The following is a 19247-nucleotide window of genomic DNA, read 5'->3' as shown; positions in this document are numbered from 1 at the left end:
CCGGCGGCTGCGGCGGTGCTTAAGTACGGCGGGGCGGGGCGGGATGCGGTGCGGAGAGGGGCGCGGGGCGGGGCGCTCCGGTGGGGGGATGCTGCGGTGCGATGCGCGGTGCGCGGTGCGGTGCGCGGAGCGTCCCCGGGGCCGCCGCGGTAGGAGGTGGCGGGAGCTGTCCGTGCTCCGAGGTGCTGAAGGGCTGTGGCGGAGGGAGGGGCGGATGGAGATGCGTGTGTGGGGATGGACGGACAGACGGACACATAAAGAGCACACAAACAGGCACGGCAAGATGGACAAGGTCACACACACACAAAGGCACAGACGGACGCGCAGGCACGCGGGAAGGGACACACACATTCACAGTGAAACACATACATAGACATGCCCAGAGCCAGACGGACAGAGAGACAAGCAGACGTGCAGACAGACACACACAGACGCGCATGCAGATGCACAGGCAAGGAGAAGCAGAAATACAGAAGGAAGCAGGCAAGAATGGGCAGGTGGAGAGGCAGAGTCAGACAAGCACACAGGCACACTCACAGAAATCACTCCTGCTGGGGTATCCTCATCTGTTCCCTCAAGGGAGCCCGTTCTGTGCGCCTGTGCCTGGGGTAAAGGTGTCCTGGGGGGTTGGTCCCCCCAGCCCCTCTCCTCTCTGTGGGGTCTCTGTAGGATGGAGGTGAGAGCAGTCCGAGCGTGGGGGGACTGCAGAGGTGGGTACAGCGACTCATCCTCTGTCCATCGACTCATCCTCTGTCCATCGAACCATCCTCTGTCCAGCCATGCTGCAGGGGACAAGCAAGGCAGGATTTTGTCTTCAGGTTGTTTGCTGAGAACTGAAAGAGCCTGAGCCTTCCCACTGGCAGGGGTTTGCTGGGCTGCAGAGCTAATGGGAAGGGGTACATCACCACCCCACACCACCACAGCTAAGTGCCATGCCTAGGAGCACAGCATCCCCATGCAGGACCTGCCAAGAGACCTGTGGGATGTGTCTGATCTCTGGGAGCAGTAGCACAAAATGTAGCTGTGAGGTAGAAAAAGCAGCTTAAAATAACTGCAAGCCAGGTGTGAGGAATGTGGTGGGATGTGCAACTGGATCCTGTCTCCTGCTGTACGTGTCTGTGCCATTGAGCTCTGTGCTGATGCCCAGTTCTTCTACTTGTCCCAGTCTCCTTACAAGTGATTCAGGGACAGCATGAAGGAGATGAGAGTGGAGAACAAGAACAAGAAAGCTGGGGCTGGCACTGGTTAGAACTATGACTTCCAAAAGATCTGTTGTTGTTTCAAAGGGACCAACCAAATGCGGAGGGATGATTCCGGGATTCCCATCTCTTTTGGATCAGAAGTTAATTCTAACAGTGGCTAGAGTCCCATGTTCCTAAAGCAAAGTCTATGAGGGCATTGCCTGGGGCAGAAGCACCATGGGGAAAACACCCCTTTCACTTGGGAGGGAGGCGAGCCCAGCCCAAGGCAAAGCACTGCCCAGCTATGGGAGCAGGCTGCTCCTAAGCCTGCAGTCAGGGATTGGCTACAGAATCAGCACACACATGTATATAGCTCACCTTAGCCCATCCATCCATCCCATAGGGCATAGGAGGAATGAGCATCAGCCAGTGGAGACAAAGGAAAGAGATAGGAACTCTGCACAACCTTGGGTGACAGATCTGCCTTGTGCCTCACTTCTCCAGGACTCAAATCTGCTCACAGGCAGTTTTCCTGGAAGGACTCGGTTTTCCTGAAGCCCATTTTAGGTCAGGGACAGTGAGGCCACAAAACGTGGATTGTCTGAGTAGCTTAGGTTTTGGTGGCAGGGCAGGGCTGGGAGCTGCCAGTGCCCTGTCCCTAGAGCGTGATGCCTGTCCCAGGCTGTCTGGCTCACACTGCTGCTACAGAAATCCCCTACTTCATCTGGGTGGGGTTTTTTAGGTCTTTCACCCACAAGTTTGTTTTACCACTTCCTCCACATCTGCTGCTTTGCATTACAATATCCTAAGTCAGGTTTCTGCTGCTGGGAATAACTGATCAGATAACTGAGAAGTTTTCATTTCTGCTTAAGTATGTGTGTAGCATTGTTCTGAAGATTTGCTCTGTTGCTTACTACTGATGGTAGAGGCTTCTGTAGTTTTCTTCTGTCTTGGAAAAGTGGAGTGCAGCTTATCCTGGCCTCCTCACTTGTGCTGTTTTAGCACTGCCATACCTCTTTAGTCTAACAGCAAAGTCAGGAGTGTTACAGTCTTCTCCACCAGAAGAAATGCAAGTGTCTCTGCAGGGGCTGCTGATGCCCATGGGTAAAGACCCTGGGACTGAATCCCTTTGCCTTCCAGTGGGTTAGGGTGCTCTGGGGTCTTTCTACACAGACAGGAGACTGCATTCAGCAGGTGGCACCTGAGCCAGTTGCTAGTGTGACTACTGTAGCTGAATGAGTCAAAGGGATTGGAGCTAATAAATTATGATAAGCACTGCTGTCCTGCAGAACAAGGGTGCAGCTCCAGCTCACTGTAAGGTTGCTTCTTTCAGAGAAGCAAATGGTGGCTGAGACCTTAGGATCCACTCAGCATGAGCTGCCAGTTCTGGGGGTGCTCCCATGTTGCAGGGAGCTGCAGCAGGACCCCAATCCAGGTGGCTGGCACCCAAATGTGCCTCTTTTGTGAGCCCCCTGAGCCTCTGACCCTGCTCTCGGGGGCTGACTTGGCCAACAAACCTGGGAGATGTAAAGCCCTCCCAGTGAGAGGGAGAGCTGAAGCATGGCATGTCCTCTCCTCTCCTATTGCCAGAGGCTGGAGAAGCTGGACGCCAACATGTGAGCCCTGAAATGAGATGACAAGCTGGAAGTGGGCACAGATTAAAACCAGGGCAGTGCCTGGGCTGTGTCCAGCCTCAGAAAACCTTAATGCCTGAGTAACACGGATCTCTGTTGGTGGCCACACACACGGTATGAGGAGGAACTTTATAAGGCTAGAAAACAGACAGAAAAACAATGAGAAAAAGTCCCATAGCTAAGAATTGTACACTACTGAAACCCAGGATTAAATTCCTCAGGACCATTCCATACCTCCCCGTTGCTTCAAAAATCGGGTCTTGATTTGAGACAGCATGAGGAGTCCTTAAAGCAGCCACCTGCTGAGGGGGCTCATCAAACAATTTATCTCCCAGGCTGCAATCTGCCCAGGCTTTTACTTCAGAGGAAAGAGCTGTCCTCTGAGCTGTGCATACACAGCAATGGGACACATACCTTCCAGCTGGTTTCCAGCACAGTCCATTGAATTAATGCTCTGCAAAGGTGTTTCACCACCCAGCTTCACTGCAGCAGCTGCGTGAGAAGGAGATGCTTCCTGGTGGCAGGACAAAGCAGACACAAGTGTCTCCTGGAAGGCTGCTCCCAGAGCTCCTGTGACACAGGCAGGTCTGATCCCCTGTGGGAGGGACAGCTCTGTGGGCAGGGCAGCAAAATCGAGAAGAGAATGTGTATATGTGTATTTAGGTGTATATGTGTATTTGGATGTATATGTACATCTAGAAGAAAGAAGGTTGTGTTTGTTGAATTGTACACGCACAAAAGCGCTATCAAAAATAGGAAATTGTCTGCACTGGGTACCTCTAACTCAGGTGTTTGTTTCTGACAGTGGCAGATTTACACTTCCCTGGTGTAACTTCCCTGGTTAGGCTGCCTGCAGCTCCAGAGCTCCCCAGGCAACAGCCACATCCCTGTATTTGCTGGCCCTTATCTAATCAGTGTGAGTTCACATCCTGGATGCCACCATGCTCTGTAATCCACTGTTTGATAACGTGCCATATGAAAAACCGTCATCTTTCTTTGCACTTCGGAGTCACTGCCAGCTGAATTCATGCCATGCCCCTGGCTTTGGGGACACAGTGGAAGAGCTGAGACATGGTTCCTGCCCGCCCCGTGCAGGATTTTGCAGACTTTGCCTTAGCTGCCTTAGTCTCTTTCCTATGCTGAAGGATTTTTGTCTGTTTAATACTTTTAGTCATGATGGCTTCAGTGTGTCAGTGCGAAAGATATGCAGACATACACACAGACAGACATGCTCCAGGATGGTCCTCACCATGAGGATACATGCAAATGAGTTCCTATTATGAGCTTCCAAATACAGGTGGACACATGTCCAAGTGAAACCTCTTGCTTAAATGCCTGGTCCAGGTGCTATGAGATGTCTCAATGGCATTGGGAAGTGTAGGCTGAGATTCCTGGGTGGGTAAAAAATTGCTCCTGGTGCCCAAAACAGGATTTGTTTTACCCAGAACTAACTGCATGTATTCAATGCTGGTGCTGTTGGGTGCTGTCCTTCGGTGAGGCAATGGAGCAAGAGCCACGATGGGCAAACTATCCCTAAGTCAGCAAAACCTTGCCCTGCAGCGTGTCCCAGTGCATGGAGGGCAGTGGCAGTGCCTTATCTCCTGGAGTAGAGCAAAGGGAGACAGTGAAAGCTGAAGGAAGTGTCCTTGGGGAGATAAAGGAAGCACCATGATGGTGGGGCTAGAAAAGGGAGCAGGAGGGGAGGAGGGGAGGCATTCCCATCTTCCAGCCACCACTGAGGCATGGGGAGGGAGACAGGACCCCTGGGTGCTGGGGGTTTAGCAGAGCAGTGTGGGCCCAGGATGAGCTGGGGCAAGCGAACGGCTGCCATCACTGCTGTCAACTGGTGGGGACAGCTCTGAGGTGGCCAGGACCCCTTTTCCGGGCCTCCAGAGTGAGCAGAACCAGACAGTAAAAGGCTGGCTTGTTTTGCCAGGGAGTTGGGTTTTTTTTGCCTGGGACTTTTTGGGCTGGTGCTTGCCCAGTGTGGTGCAACCGACACTGAACCAATGGATAGCTTTTGCTCCACACAACCATCCCCAGAGCCTTTCCAGCTTGGATGGCCATGTCCGCAGCTGTGATTGACATAGGCCTGTGCTCACTGGTGGCAGTGGACCTTTGCTTGGGATGGGCTGGCAGGATCCCAACTATCCCCTAAATCCTTTGCAATTACCACCCTCCTCACAGTGGATGGATACCCCTCACCCCCCCAAATCATTAATTAATTGTGGTATTTTAGCCAAAGCTCTGACTCCTTCATCCTTTGTAGCACGCCGTGGGTGCTCAGGCAGGCTGGGGGTGTAGGGCTGTGGTGGTGCAGGAGCGGGAGGTGCAGGGCTGTGTGGGCTCAGCCCCACAGCCGTTGCTCAGAACCGTGCCAGGCTCCGTAGCAGGGCTGCAGGGAGGGTTGGCCCGCGGTAACCACGCTCCCTCCAACCCTGCGGCTGAGAGCCGGGCTCGCACACTCTCCCCGGTCCCTGCCTGGCGGGCGGGGCTGGCCGCGGCGGCGCCTGCGCAGTGCGGCGGGCCGGGCGCTGCGGCAGTTGTGCGGGGTAGTTCTTCCGAGCGCGGCAGGAGGTGAGAGCGGCCCGGGCGCGCGGGGGCAGTGCGCGCGTGCGGGTGCGCGTGCGCGCGGCGGCGGGCGCGTGGCGGGGACCGTTGCGGTGGTGGTGGGAGCTCGCGTGTGTGTGTCCGTGTCCCTTGTTCCCCACCACCGCTCCCCTCAGGAGGAGCGGGGTCCGTCCGTCCGTCTGTCCGTCCGTCCGTCGGCTTGGCCGGGGCTGAGGGAGGGGCGGCGAGCGGAGCCGGGGTGCTCCCGCCGGCGGCATTTCCTCTTTACCGCTGAGGCAGTCTCCTCAGAGGCAGCTCCCGCCCCGTGGCCGCCGGGCTGCGCCCCGGAGCTGCCTCCCCGCCTGCCGCCCTGAGGAGAAGGAGCCCCCGGGCCGGTGTTCGTTAGCGGGGTGTCCGTTCCTGCCTCCGGTCTCACGTGGAGCGGAGGGGGGCCGGGGGCAGCCGCCGCCCCGGCCGGGCTGGTGGGGATCGGCGATCCTCTTGTCTGAGGACAGACAGGCAGCCGCAACGCTTCCCGGGCAGCCTTGCATCGGGGTGAGGGTTCATTGTCACTGCTCTGGGTTGAGTTGCTCTTGGCAGTGCGGCTGTATGAGGCTTGAGCTGATAACGTGAACCAGGAGCGAGGCACCAAGTAAATAAATAAAATAAGAAGAACCCAACGCGGAACTGCTTTGCTCACACTTTGCTCATGCTTCTTTTCAGTCCCCTCCTTTTGTGCCAGAAATAATGTTGCAAAACGTATAGCGGAAACGAACCTACACTGGTGTCTGATAGACGAGATGATTTAATAGGGCAGCACTGTGCCTTGTAGCACAGGCAGTTTTTAAAATTCCTGGAACCACTGCGATTATGAAACCCTCAAGTTTGTTCCCTCGCTTGTGTTTCTAAAGGCTGCCAAGCTGGATACTGAGGATCCTCTTTGACGTGGTCTAGAGAGCGTTCCACCCAAAGCGTAATCACTCATGTTTTAAAATGTTTCATTTTGGTTTTAGCTTTGGAAGATTTACTGTTTGAGCCTCAAAGATTGTGAAATGCTTTCTTAGTAGTCACTTAGAAACGTCTCTCTCTCACCTATCCGAATTGTCCTGTGTGTCAGTTTAGCATTACGTCTTGTCACTGACCGAGATGGATTGTATTGATCCATATACCTCTTTGTCAGTGGTGAATAAATGGAAAATAAGAAGATTTTCAACTCCTTTTCAGGTGCGGTGTGGTTTTACTGAAAATCAAGACTCAGAGCTACATTTTGGTCTTTGGTTCACATGCTGAATGTGTAGTTCTAGCAGTGAGGAAAAACCGTGGTGTTTCACTTGTGAACCGATCGGCTCTGGCAGTCTGTCACAGACCTTGTCAGCCGCTGTCAACCTAAACATATTTTAGAGTAGAGCTGCTGTTTAAAATAACCTATTGCCATTAGTCTGGAGTCCCAAAGATCATTCAGGAACTCTCTGGTTTGATTAACAGCGGTTGGAGTTTGTTCAAGCATAGACGTACTTTCATTATATAGCACAATGCAACCTTTACTCTGTACAGCGTCATTCAAACAGATTGTATGGCGAAATGCACTGCTGAGTTATGTTTAAAATGCTCCATTGAATGAAGCACAATTGCAGAGATAAATGGGGAGAAAAATTGTAAGAATGGGAGAAATATTTTCAGCTGAGGTTTTAAATTAACAGCCTGTTAGTATGTTTGCATTGGTAGCATTAGTCTTAGATGCTGGGTTTAGGGGCTATGCCAGCAAAAATCAGATGCAGGCTGAAATTTTCCCAGGCAAATTTCCAGCTTGCATGATGATGATGATGATAATAATAATAATAATAATAATAATAATAATAATAGAATTGCTACTCCTTGGCATGTTCAATTCCTAATGTAGCTTGAATTGAAAGTTAACAGACACTCCCTAAACCCACTAGAAATATTTATCTTAGGCTTTTTTTATAACTTCCAGAGCAATGTTTGTTTTTGAGAAAAACAGAAGCCTTAGTGTGGGGTTTACTGGCAAACACTGTGATGTTGTACTGTTGGGAAACATTGAAAGGAGTGTTTTATTTCCTTTACAAATATACTAGTATATTATTTTTTATCGGAAGCAAAAGGGAATCAAGCTGTGAAAATGAGATATTTAACTGATGCTTATTGAAAAGGCAGATAGGTTTATTTGCTCAAATCATACCTGTTATTTGCAGTTCAGCTTAATGAAATAATGCTTCGGTTAAAAACTGATAGATGGGTAGTTAGCTCGCAGCATAAGCTGTTATCTGGGAATGGCTGCAGAGCAGGTTTGCAGTGCTCCCGGATGAACTGAGGTGATCTGCAACCTTTGAATCCTACAGAAATTGTAAGCAGCAACTGGGGAGGAGGTACAGGAAGAAGAGCTGACTGCAGCTCTGCTCTGAAAACCCTGGGCAAGAGACAGAAGTGGGCACATGCAGTTGCACTCAGTGAACCCATTCTTTTGTAGGAATTTGAAATGAGGGGGTGCTGTGGGTTCCGTGTGGTTCAATAGTACACAACCTGCTGTTACTTGGCCACTAGTGAAAACCCTGCAGAGGTCTGTGATGGCCCAAAGTAACGTTACCACCAGCTGCTTGGTCTGGGGAAGGTGAATTAATGGTCTCCAGCCAGGCTGCAGTGGAAAGTTGTCATAGGAACTGTCTTGCTGTTTGGCAGGGCTGTGCCTTGTCTTCACTCCTTTGAAAGAACACCTCAGTAACTAATCGCCTCAGGATAAGAAATACTCATATGCCCTCCAGCGCAAACACACGGAGAGAGTAAGGCACTACAGCTGTACTCCAAGGGAAACTGAGGACAGCACCATATGTCAGCAGAGGACAGCCTGGGGATGAGTTCACTGTGCCTGCTCTAGGCCATGTGTCTGCCTCAGGGTGGCTTACAAATGCTGGTGTCCTGATATAAAACAGGTGTGGCTTTTTGTCAGGGTGAATAATAGGATAAAAAACTAAACAGAATGTGCCCAGGAGTAGAATCGTGGTATCGCTCTTCAGGGTGTGTTTGGGATGAGGTATGTTACCAAGTCAGCGCATGGGAATTCTTCACTTACTCTCTGTACTGTATCTACTGTGTAAATTTGATTTATTACTGTCAGTGGCACAAATATAATATGAAATTACATTTGAAATGTCTACTATATGGGTTGGACTAGATGGTCTCCGGAGGTCTCTTCTAACCCTAACAATTCTGTAATTCTTCAAAAGTTGGCTATTCTGTGCTGAAGCATATCTTATTCTTTGAGTACCTTCAAAGTGCACATTCATATAAATATTTCCTATTGTAAAATGTCTGTTTTGTGCTACTAAGAAATTACTGTTATGCGTCATGGTTATGATACTCATGGCAATGAGTGTATTTTGCTTCTTAATCATTATGACTTCTTAATTGGAATGATTCCTAAAACCTTGGACTGTGTACTCCACATAGAGAGCATATGTAACATGAGTCTGCTTTCTTAACACAACCACAGTGCAAATCCACCATGTACAATAAATAGAAATTAATGTATGGCAAATAGACCTTAAAAAACATCTGGGAAAAAAAACTGCATAGGTATTTAAGGTTGCCACTGTAAGGAACTGATAATCCAAGCCTGCCTGCAGAAGTATAGTCATGAAGTCTCATGCATTTGGAGGGCTAAAAAGGAGTGGGGAGACCTACCTCTATGAAGCTGTACTAGGAAAAATATATTATATGCCAGCATAAGATCAAGAAGGGAGCTTAGGTAATTCAGTTTAAGAATCCCATAGTAGTCTGTGTTGAATTTTAACTACTACCTGAATGTGTGACCATGCGTGCACCTTACTATAAGGTCAAAAGCAGATTTGCTTTTACTTTCTGGACATTTGGGTCTCCAAACCTAGGCATAGTGAATGGCTTTGTGCCAGACCTCTTAGTCTTATCACTTTTTCAAGTCTGGTACAGGATGGTAGAGGCTGAACTTGTTGCTTGCTGGTAACCTTAGGTTATCATCTGGCCATGAATACCTGCTGTAGGATTTGCCAGTACAGCCAACCCTTTTATGGTAGTTTCTTTAGAGCTGGAGTTCTGACTAAACTGGAGAGGTTGGAAACCCCACTGTGATTATCTGTGTGCTACCTTCTCTGAACATATAAGCAAGAAAACAAGTTTGTTCTTACCCTGTGTGTCATTCCAGCTGAAACTGCTTCAAATTCTGCAAAGACGTGAGCTCATTAAATGTGGAGAGCAGGAGTCACAGCAATGAGATACCTATAGAAATGCTGCTGGGATGAGAGCAACCTTTTGGTTTATCTTTTGAAATTACAGTGCACAGAGTTTCTGTAGGTGGATGGAAGAAGAAAGGAAGGCCCAAGGATGTAATTTTGAGATTTAGAGGCTCCAAAATGAAGTAAGTTAGTAGAAACAGATGTGTGGGAACAATGTACCCTAGTACTGCTTGTGCTGTACCCATCCTGTAAATAAGAAGACAGTTGTGGTCTCCAAAACTACCATTCCGGCTCTTTTCACCACAAGTGATTTATTTAAAAACAAAGGCTTCTTGAAGTCATTATGTGGTCCAAACTTAATTTAGTTAAAGAGTATTCACAGCTCCCAGCTGCATTCCAGATATTTTCAAACAATGACTTATTATTTTGCATATACACTTACTACAAGATTATAATTTAACTTTGCTTTAGCACAATTGATTCAGAGGAAGGGGTAAAACAGAGATTTCCTATAGGGGTTTCTGCTGGAGGCTCTTCAGTAGAGTGGTTTTCCACTGTTTACTTAAGAACAGGCCTTTGGATTAGCTGGCTTTGACCCAGGCCTTGTAGTTCTCCCTATGAACACTGGTGTAATACATAAAACACTTAAGATACATTCTTGCTGGATTTTCAGGAAGCAAATTCTCACTGAACCCTCAGGAAGGTACACTTCCCCAAAATATTTTCCAGCTGGGGTGGTCCAGCTTTGGTGATTGTGGTGGGCAAGTCTGTGTTGTAGTATCTTCTGGGTGGGTTGCCCCTTTCTTTTGAGAGCTGCTGCCTTTCGCCTGGCTGCAGCTGCTGCCTGCACTGCTGTGGTAGCAACAGCTGTATTCCAGCTGTGTACATTGGGTTCAGGAGGAAGCGCTTAGCTGTTCAGGCTGTGTTTGTTGCTGGAATCAGTATTCCTTATCTCCTTTGGAGGATAGTAGCTGTGGATGGGAATCAACTCATACCTTACTCCTTGAACTGCTCTCCTCCTGGCATTTGCATCTAATGTGTAGTGTATCTGGCTGTGGTGTATATACAAGAGAAACTTTCTAGTCGGCCTCTAAGATAACCTAGAAAGGAAGGTAAATTTGAAAGACTGCAGACTGATGGTTTAGCATAGTGCATACGAAAATCTGTAGGCCAGCTGAGTTCAGCTGGTGTTTGGGTTGTTTCAGTTGGTGTTGAGTTGCACATAGGCATGCATGGCTAATAATTAGGAGCATGGGGTCAGAGAAGAGCATGTGAATGTTCTGCCCTCAGAAACCCAAAGAGGTGCTGAGTGAGATTTATGCCACTGCTTTGTAGTCATAACACAGCAATTACCAATAATAACATCTGAGAGTAAGTACTAGTAAATGGCAAGCTGCTTAGGTAATTTTGGAAGTTAAGAAATAAAACCAGTTGCAATTAAAAATAAACAATATTTTTGGATGTTGATTTCCTTTGCTTTCTCCATCTCCATCTGAGATACCTTGGGTTTTTTTTCCCCAGTGGAAGAGCTGAACATGTTGGCAAAAGTCTTTAAAATGTTTCTTTCTGATCTTTTCAAGGCACCTTTCTGGATATTACAGAGCAATTCCATTTCAAGACTATGCAAAGACATATGTGGCCTTTGAAGTCACAGCAAAGTGCTGCAAGATCTGGTCCCAAGTGTTCAGGTTAAATCGTGTCCTTTCTGCCACCCTATGCAGTATTCACTGAGACTGTTTAAGAACAGATACCCATAATAGCTGCATAGCTATTTCCTTTTCATTGCTTGTTCAGTTCCACTTCTATATGTTACTCTCTCTGTGTGCTTTTAGGTTGGGATAGATTCATTCACTAAAGAAAACACTAATCAATTGAATATACGCTGTGGGTGCTCTGAGCACCAGTTAGCTTGAGGCTGACCCTGGAAACAGCTCTTCCAGTTACTTCCTGTAGCTTTCCCATCATTGAATACAAGTGGCTGAGTGAAGCTGGAAAGAGGATTTTAACGTAAGCGAGCCAGACTGGTAAATCATCTGTTAGTTCTGCTGTCTGGAAACTGAGGCAGGAGTCAGATTTAATTTTCCGCTTCATGTCACAAGCATCAGTTGGACCAGTGATGTTTAAGGCAGGTCAGCAAGGTAGTGGCTGTTTTGAGTCTTCTGATGCTTTAGGATGCTGCATTTCCACATGGCTTTCCTTTGTTAAAAGAAAATGAAACATTGCATAAAGGGAAGTATAAACACATGGATAGGTTCTCTCTGAAGGGGGAAGTGGTCAGCAGACCTTTTTAATCTGTAATGTAAAGCAGGGCTGCAGCTGACAGGGCTGGATAGAGCTTTCTAGGGAAAATTGGTTAAAAATGAGCATTTGCTACCTGACGATGTAAGTGGTTCAGGAAAGTAGATACAAGCCCTCCCTTCTGTATTCTTCATAATACTTGCTCTACCCAAAACTGTCACTGCTAAGTAGTGACTGGCATTCCAGATGGTCTTCTGTTAAGTCCTTTTTAGTTAATAACACAAATTCAACTGCTAGAAGGCATTAGCTTTCCTGTACCATTAACCACTTGGTGACTGCAGACATCCGGAGCAGAATGTGTCTTCCACATGCTCTGGTGTTTACTAGTATCCTTCTTATAGTGGTGTTGAAATGGGATGATTTTATAGAGAGTATATTAAAAATTGTCATTGCTGGAATCATGAACAGATGTGGTACTTTATGAGCAAACTTTATACTAATTGGAAAGAGCTTTACTTGCTGTGATCTGAGATCATAGAGTCATAGAATGGTTTGGGTTGGAAGGGACCTTAAAGATCATCTAGTGCCAACCACCCAGCCACAGGCAAGGGCAGGAAATAGCCATCTGTAGGCTTCAGTAATCTGGGGACATTTTCACTTCTGATCCAGAAAAATAATGCTCCAGCCTTTCTATGTTTTTGTTTAAAATGCATTTGTAATCTATTTTTTTTTTCATGTGATAATAGATTAGGTAGGTTCTTAACCTCTTAGCTGACATGTTTTTTAACTTCTCTTGCAATATTGCACTAACAGTTTTATGAGCCAAGAACAAAAAACTCTGCTTGCTAAACTTGAGCAATCAGGAGGGAACGAATGGTGAAAAGCTAACAATGTTTTACTCATCCACCACTCATTTTTTCTTCACAGAGTAGATGTTAACAAAGACACTAATCAAAACCACTTTCAGTCCTCATAAATCGATGTGTGCTGCTGGGGTCAAGAACAAATATTGGAAAGGTCAGGACATGTAGAGAACTCTCTGCCCATGTTGTGATGCTCGGAGCCAGGCTGGGATTTTTTCAGTTGCTGTTTTGAAAGCATTAGAAGGAGCCATTTCTGTCTGCACAGGAGGCTTTGTGCTGGCTGGGTATGTGGTCAGGCTTTTTTTTTTTGTGGCTGCAGTAGGTCAGGTAACATGCTGAAAAGAAGTTCTTCTCAGGCAGTCAGGACTGTTGTACTACTCTGCTTGGGACAAACAATTGTAAAGGTTTTTTAGAACCCAGGGGATCCAAGCTGTTTATTAAATCTGCAGCAGGAGCTTGACTGCACTATTGAGTATGTCTTCAAGTCTACACCCAACAAGGTACTTTAGGTTCCCTGAAGAGAGCAGTGCTGGCCAGAGGGAAGATTCAAGTGGTGGGAATTCTCACCTCTGGTTTTGGGATAACAGCGACCTGCTGATGATGCCTTCTTAGTTTTCATCAGTGTTCTCTTACCCTTCAGGCTGACAGGTTTCTTCCAGGTCACAGCTGATGGAGTTGGTCTGTCACTTCATCCGTGTTTCTTCTGAGTACCACTTGTGCTGCTGCAAGTACAGAGAGAGCACTGTGTGTGTCCTTCTCAGCTACTTCGAGGGAACAGTCTCCTATGTCAGCAGGAATGATTTAACATATAAAAAACAGTGAACTGAAGGGACCATAGAATGACTGTGTTTTCCACAGATGAACCTAGTGGTTTGTGTTTTTCTTGGATAGGGTAGTAAGAAGTTTCCGAAGAAAAGAAGTTGATACAGTTGAAAAACTGTATAATGTAGGCCTTTGGTATCACTTGATAAAGCTGAGACAGTTAGGTTATCAAAGAGAAGCCAGAAACTTAGCAAAAGCTCAAAGTCATCATAGATTCAGTTATTTTACTGATGAATTAGGTTATGTAGGTTGCGTAAGAAATGCTGTATGAAGTAGCAGTGTCTTGGAGGAACATGGGAATTCTGCAGAGAAAGTATTTGTAAAAGTAATTTACTTGTACAGTTTCCTGTAGTGGTGCCTCGGTACTACACATCTGTCAAGATTAAATGAGGTTTGGGGGCTGATAACATCTAGGTGGGAACACTGTTGTGCCCTAAGGACAGAATTGTAATTTCATTTGTAATCAGGCAGACTATAATTACTATGTTTGCCTCTGATTAAAAAAACAGGTCAGAAAGGGAATGAATTGTGCTCTTTTATGTGGAGGGGAACTTCACACTGTAAGAGCACTTCAAAACACCTACAGACTTCACATTCCCTGTTTTCTTATCTTTGTGCTTGCTCCGTTGGTAGTTCTGTGTAGTTTGCTTCTCATTGGCAAGGAGCTGCTGTGTGGGACTGCTGGCTAAGAACAGAGCACAGGAAAGGTTTGGGGTATACACTTTCCTACCTCCATGCTGAGTGATAAGTACATGTCCAACCTCTGGTTTGGGGAGGAGGATTTCAGTGTGGCTCAAGTGAGGGGTGCATGTGGTTACTGAACTAGGAGGAACATAGAGGAGGGAATTGTACTTCTGGCCTTGGTGAGCATTTCAGGACTGTTAGAGCCAGCCCAGGGTGATTTTGATGAGCTGAGCCTGGTTGCAGAAGTCTCTTGCCTTCCTCACTTGAAAGGCTGGGTAGTCTCAGGGAAGGAATCTTGGAAGAGAGATGGGTCACTTATTAAGGGCAGAAGTAGGCAGCTGGAGAAATCTGTAGTAGGCTAGTATACATCTGGAGTCCTTTATGTTAGGATAATTGAGAATCAAGAACCTCTTTATCTTCATGGTGCTTTCTATAGCTGAGGATGTCGTTCTTTCATGTTGTTTGTATTTTGTGGACAAACAGCAAGTTGAAAACTGGCTAAGTTTTGTGTATGAAGTCTCTGCCCTTGCTAGCTATTAAAGCTTTCTCTTCTGTGTCTGGCTTAGTTCCACAGTCCTCAGCTCATCCATCTTCTTTTAGAAAGATGGGTTTATTTGTCAATAATCTGCCTCTTATTGGTAGGTAATATCTCAAAAGGAAAGGGAACCATGCTAGTATATGAGCGTTTGGTAAGTTTTTTCCTTGAAGGTAGGAGAAGAGAATGATGCTGGAGAAGGAAACTCTTAGCAGAGAAAAGTTCTCACTGGTTTTGGCGGAGCAGCTCTCAGAATTACTGGATCATCTTCAGCTGCTGATCTCAGTGTTTATTTTCAGCAACTTTTTTTATGAAGGAGGAGCCAGTGTTCCCCAGTTCAAGTATGCCAGCTTCTTCCCTCAGCAGCATGTCCCTTGGCGAGTGCTGTGTCCCTGGGGCTCACTCTAACTAGCCAGCTGGCAATCAATGTCTGGGCTGAGTGAAGGCTGGAGGACATATAAACTCGCGTTTCCAGTCTGTGGAAATGGTTCAGATGCTGAGTCTACTGTCACATCTGTTTATGTAGTCCATAAGCATATAAGGAAGGTCCCGCCAGCATGGAAGAGAGTTTAAGTGTCCCTAAAAAGTTATCCTTATTCTTCCTTTTACTTTCAAAGATTAGAAAAAATAAACAGAATAAGCTTTCAGTATCTTTGCGTTTTCCATAAAATATTAATGAAGCAAGGATGTGATCTTCAGAGACAAGGTTTTTTTTTTTTTACCAGTAAGCAGTTAGTAAGGAAAGCCAATAAATATGTCCTTCCTCACCTTCAGTGTTCAGAGATAAAGAGGAGTTCTGGCTGTTTGTGTTATCCAAGCTGACCCAGTTGCATGCCTTCAGAATGACTGCGCTACTGATTGGAGTTGTGCATCTCACTTTGTCAGTTGCTTCCGTGCTTCTGGGAAGGCCCGTTAATTCTGTTGAGACTTCCTGAAACACAGTGGAATCTAATGAAAAGCGTCATTGTTTTGAAAGACCGTGATCAGCTGCCAAAAGAGCTACTGTTGTATAATCCTTAATAGTAGGTTAGAGTGGCAGTCATCTCTTGGTTTGCAATTGGTATGTGGAAGGATGGCTTTACAGTTCTCTCTCCGGGGATGGCACGTCTCATCTTGTTCTCTCTTTGGGAACTGTAACTCACAGAGAAGTGCTCAGTTATGTTGTGTTGGTTATAGATCCTTGCACTGGTTTGAACACCAAGTATTACTTAGGGGTGACAAGCTGAAGGGGGGTGGAAGAAACTGTCAGTTTCCTTTGAGAAGGGAATACTGAGTACCAGGGGTTATATTTGTCTATTTTTGCCGGCAAGTTAATTTGTTGCTAAAAATGCTTCAGGTTGTTCTGATGTAAAATAATAGACTTGGAATAGAAAAGCTTATCTTGAATTTCCTTTCTGATTTGTAGAATTCAGAGTGTTCACTTCCATGCTGACATTTCTGTCTTTCGTGCCATTTATGTTAACCCACAGCTTGGCTAGCATGCTGTCATGCTTCATCTTTGTAGCAATGATATTAGTATTTGCAGATATCAGTCAAACATTGAGTTCTCATTGTGAATATTTGCATCAAAGCCTGCCTGCCAGTTTTCAGCAAAAGAACAAGAGAACTCTTGGATGTTTTCTTTAGGGAGGACTGTATTACACGAAAAGGATCAAATTCATCTCTAGTTTTTAATCTTTCAGGACTCTATGCAACCAGATTAATTGCTTACAGGAAAAGCAGTGTGAGTGAGACATTTGAATTATCTTATGTGTTTCTTACTGGAATTTAACAGCTGGAACCAAAAAGCCGTGAGAACATCTTAGCCAGGTCCATGCTTGCTATTGGCAGTCGCTCAGTTGGGCAGCAGTTTAGGAGCCTCCTTAGCAGCAGAGATTGCTGCAGGCTGCTGAAGATCTTTTCCCAAGGAAGCGAGTTTCCCAGGGTTTTTAGGGTGCACAGTTCATGCTGGTGTTTGTCCATTCACCTTCTCTACAGGTGAAACTTCTCTCTGGAGTTTTCTTCCCAATTATTGCTTGTTCCTCAGCCTCTTATTCACCTATACTTCGACTTACAAGGTGAGGAAGAGTCACCTGACGCATGATACTCAGTTTCACTGACCTGCTGTGTAGCTCAAACTGACTTTTCTGCATTAATTCTTGACTCTGAAAAAGACTGATTTAAACATCTTCCCTTGCACCCTGCATTTAGAGCCCTTTGGTGCTGGAAAAACTATTTCAGAAATTTGTTGTTTCATAATTAACTGCCCTCTATTAATATTTCTTTTCTGTGGGTTTATTTAATTTCCAGGCATGGGCTCTTGTTCTGTCTTTGCTATACTGAGAGCCCTCCACAGTCACATTGCTCTCATAAGTACTTCTAGACTATTTTCAAATCACCTGCAGAGCCCCTCTCTGTAAACTGGCAATCTTCCACTCCAGCCTTGCTCTCTCACAGCTTTATTCTTTCCTTGATATAATCAGTGTTGTTCTTGAATGGGGACAGCTGCCTGAAGACAGTTTTCCAGCAGCGTTTGCAGCAGTGACAGATGAGCACATGGAGTCCTGCTTGGTAGTCTTGTACATTATAGTTGTAGGATTAAATTTGACCTGCTGTCACAGCGTTTCTTTGAGAGCTCGTATTCGCTGATTCTTCTCTGTAGCATCACTCTTGCCCTTCTGGATAAAGGCTCGCATTCCTTAAGTATGGTCCTTCTTTTTTCCTACCAGCAAGACGATACAGGACACATTAGACTTGGAGAAGTGGAGAACACCTCTAACAAGCTGCTTGTGTAAGAAGCAGTATGTTGGAAGCAACTAAAATGTTAATTCTGCAGGAAATAGAGAAGCATGAGCTATATGCAAGCTGGAAAATATGCTAATTAGCTCACTGGAGAATTTGTGGTTCCCATTTCAAGGCAGTAAGCTGGGTTACAGATAAATGAGGAGAGTGGATGGTCTCATGATACTCAGGGTCAAATCTGAGGTTTGCTCCCGACAGAGTTGCACTGTGGATTTCATAGTTTTCCAGATTCCTTTCTAACCATCCATGAAATTGACGATAATTAAATAATGCTTAAAATATTTTAAATAACTAGTGCTCCTTGGACTTCCTCAATGAATAGAACTCCTTGGATAGAAATGGATGGTCACCCAAAGAAACTCCACATTTATCTGTGTTTTTTAGTGCGTGTAATGGGTCCTGGATTGTTACTGCAGCTCTAGGCACGATGCAGCCACTCTGTGGATATGGTTGTCAGTAGAAATAGTCTGATAAAAAAAATCCATGTAAAATATATATTTAATATATAGCCATTACTTTTGCATCTAGCTTTATGACAAAGGTAAAATTAAAATAAAGTCCTGTAATAAGCCACATGAGTAGCATTTTCCCTTGTTATACCTTACCCATCAAGAAATAACCTGTGAGTTGCCATCATCTATCAGTCAGACCATAATCAATAAAGTATGGCTGGGAATGCTCTACCAATTTCACTAAAAGCATGCTCTTGGAAAAAGCAGCTTCACTGATGTCAGCACCGTGGTGGTGCCCAAGAGAAGCAGCTACACCCTTCCTGTGGGAGGGCTCAAAGCTGGTGTTGCAAGCTTGGAGGTGGGAGAGTTAGTACAATCTGTGGGGCAAGGAGAGTGTTATCAATCCATTGTAATTAGTGGTTCATGGTATAGTTGCAAGGATACAGGCTTGTTACTGTAAGCTCAATACTTGTGCCTGTGGTTAACCTTAACAGGTTCTTAACAGCAGATCTCTACCTCTTTAATTCCCTGTAATGGGCATACAGAATTATGTTGCTTAAAGCCAACCTCAGGTATTAATTATCATGAGCTTTGAAGTGTCTCTTGGAAGTAATTAAATATTCTAATAGGAAGAGTATATTTTGTCCTTCCTCCCATCATGAGCCTGAAGCCTTGCTGTCAGAGAGGCAGCCACCCAGAATTGGAAGTTCTTCAAGTGAAGAACTTAACTTTAGGCACAACAAGAAATAAAAGAAGGCAATTTCCTGGTTTAGGCAATTTACAAGCTTCACTACTTATATTTGGAAACTGTGGCTTTCCAGTGTTGCCAGACATCTCAAGTCATGGACATGTTAATTTTCCAAAAGCATCAGTAATTGAAAACACCTTTTGGAAACAATTTGGCATTGGCTATTAAGCAGAAGCATTAGCAATAAAACACAGAGTGGTTTGAATTGTCATCCCAGGGTTGTGGGGGAGAGGGAAGGAACTATGTGAACTTGGAAGGAACTATACGAACTAAGAGAGCTAGTGTGTGAAGCTACAATCCGGAATAAAATCGGAGTGTCATTTGGCATCTGTGCAATCCCTGTGGCTTGGAGCAAGTCAGAAGCCCAATGCTTTCAGGGCTTTGGTCATGCTTAAGTACAGGTAGTTTTCAGTCTTAAAGAATTCGTAGGCATGGTCTAGATACCCATTGTAACTGATGCCTTGACCAAGACTGTCTACTAATTCTTCATTAACTGAATCCAGTGTTGTCATTGGTAGTACATTTTCTAGGTT

The 19247-nt window shown here is 45.7% G+C and overlaps 1 protein-coding gene across 1 annotated transcript in view; it reads left to right on the top strand.

Moving 5' to 3' along the window:
• The first annotated feature begins 5324 nt into the window (after positions 1 to 5324).
• The window catches only part of NT5C2 (5'-nucleotidase, cytosolic II), a 60281-nt gene continuing 46358 nt past the window's right edge, over positions 5325 to 19247 (top strand). The window contains exon 1 of the mRNA XM_034062228.1: positions 5325 to 5392. The gene's annotated coding sequence lies outside the window, so the exon portion shown is untranslated. The remainder of the gene's footprint in view (positions 5393 to 19247) is intronic.

The sequence above is a fragment of the Melopsittacus undulatus genome, chromosome 4 (assembly GCF_012275295.1).
Source record: "Melopsittacus undulatus isolate bMelUnd1 chromosome 4, bMelUnd1.mat.Z, whole genome shotgun sequence".
Taxonomy (NCBI): Eukaryota; Metazoa; Chordata; class Aves; order Psittaciformes; family Psittaculidae; genus Melopsittacus; species Melopsittacus undulatus.
The sequence above is the reverse complement of the archived record's forward strand: the minus strand, read 5'-3'. Positions and strand labels throughout refer to the sequence as shown.